Source organism: Globicephala melas, chromosome 4 (assembly GCF_963455315.2).
Source record: "Globicephala melas chromosome 4, mGloMel1.2, whole genome shotgun sequence".
Classification (NCBI taxonomy): Eukaryota; Metazoa; Chordata; class Mammalia; order Artiodactyla; family Delphinidae; genus Globicephala; species Globicephala melas.
Window position 1 is genome coordinate 133,749,733 of NC_083317.1, and position 1,908 is coordinate 133,751,640.

Below are 1,908 nucleotides of genomic sequence, written 5' to 3' on the forward strand. Positions count from 1 at the left end.
GAATGAGGGCCATGATAATAGAATGTACTTCATGAGGTTGTTAGCAGATTGCGTGACTATGTATGAAGTGCTTAGAGCAGTGCCTGGCATATATCACGTGCTATAAAAGTGTTTTGGTGGGTAAATAAAATTTATTTTGGACCTACTCCTTTTTCAAGATATTTAAAAATTTTTAGTTCCAATAAAAAAGACTGACCTTCAATAAAGGGGAAATGTTGAGTTTGGATTTGGATATGACATATTTTAAATGCCTACAAGATAGCCTCTTGAGGATGTCTGCCTACATACATTGTAAACTGAATCTGGAATTCTGTTGATATCTCTGAATCTCAAGTTTGGACATTTATGCAACTAGAAGTAGAAGGCCTCTGAAGAATAGATAGAGTGAGAGCTGTTATGCATTAAGATGTGTAGATACTGGGACTTCCCTGGTGGTCCACTGGTTAAGACTCTGTGCTTCCACTGCAGGGGGCATGGCTTAGATCCCTGGCCAGGGAACTAAGATGCCATGTGGCACAGCCAAAAAAAAAAGACGAGTAGATAAGGAGTTTATTATTAGTATTTGTGAAAAAACAAAGAAATGAGATTGCTCCTAGGCTGATCTCATTCTTTTTTGATTTATACTTGTTATTGTTATGATCCTAAAATTTCCTTAGAAGAAGACCAATAAAAGTCTCATTTTCTGCCATCAGCTTCCAGGTAAAGTGTTTATCTCTTCAGAAACTGCAGATCCCTTAAGCCATCTGTAAAAGGAAACAGCGTCAATTCCACCAGTCCCCAAAGGACAACCTTTGAGCAGAAATACTGCCCACGGGGTCTGGTTTATTGAAAGGGAACGTCTCCTGCCTCCACGGCACCCACTTGCTGCTGAGCATCTGCTTCTCAACTTTTTGAGAATTCAGTGGAAGGGATGGGAAGAAAACAAAGAGATGGTTGACTATTTAGGAGCCAAGACCTCTCCATTACTTGAATTTATCTGAAAGCCAAGTGTTCTCTATGGCAGGGGATAAACAACACTTTGTCTCCAAAATTAAAGTAGGTCGGTGGTGGAGCTTTCCTTATTTTGTCTTTTTCCAGGCTCTTACCAGAGAAAGAGAAGCCCTTGTTCAAATTCATGTGTTCTATTCCACGTATGTAATAAAGGTTCATGAATGTGTCTAAGGCATTCAGTTTGCATCCCAAAGTGTTTTTCCAGAGGTGCTTGGAATCCTGCTCACAGCACCCTAATTTTTCCCATGGCTAGTATCTTTAGGATTAGTTATTCTGGCTAAAGAAAGTGCACACAGGTTTTTTTCTTTTTATTTTTTTCCCTGTCTTACTTTGGATCTTCCTTCTCTTAAGTAGTATCATAAAATGGTAGTCTAGGTGAAAAAGCTGGTTAAATTGGTGACATTAGTGGATGTGGAATAAGCCTTTTTTTTTTCCTTCTTCTTCTCTTGTTTATTCCTTCTGCAGTTGCACCAATCATGTTTGCTTTCCATGTAAGCAAGGGAAAAAAAAGTAGTGAAAAGTGGAAAAGTAGGAGAGCATATTCCACAGGACTGAAGGAAGGTATGGGTATAAAATACCTTGGAGATGAGAAAAAAGATAAAATCCTCATGGAGGTGCCGGGGATCGAACCCGGGGCCTCATACATGCAAAGCATGGGCTCTACCACTGAGCTACACCCCCAAGTGACAGTTGCCTCTTTTTTCGGTATGTTAGGAAATATACCTATTTTCTGTATTCTTTGGCAAAGCTACTTCCTTTTGTCAGAAAATTTATTCTGTTAACTCCATTATTTCTACAATTTTTAAATTAGACTATTTTTGGTGGATGGCTATGCTCAAGAATAGTAAATTCTAAACCCAAATTGTTACCATTCCTGCTCTTAGTTTCTTCTCAGCCAGGTCAGTCCTCTCCAAGACC

General features: G+C 39.2%; 1 non-coding gene across 1 annotated transcript; it reads right to left on the reverse strand.

Annotated features, from left to right (window-relative positions):
• Nucleotides 1–1,599: 1,599 nt before the first annotated feature.
• TRNAA-UGC (transfer RNA alanine (anticodon UGC)) lies at nucleotides 1,600–1,671 on the reverse strand. Its single transcript has one exon. It is a non-coding gene; the product is annotated as a tRNA-Ala (tRNA).
• Nucleotides 1,672–1,908: the final 237 nt, after the last annotated feature.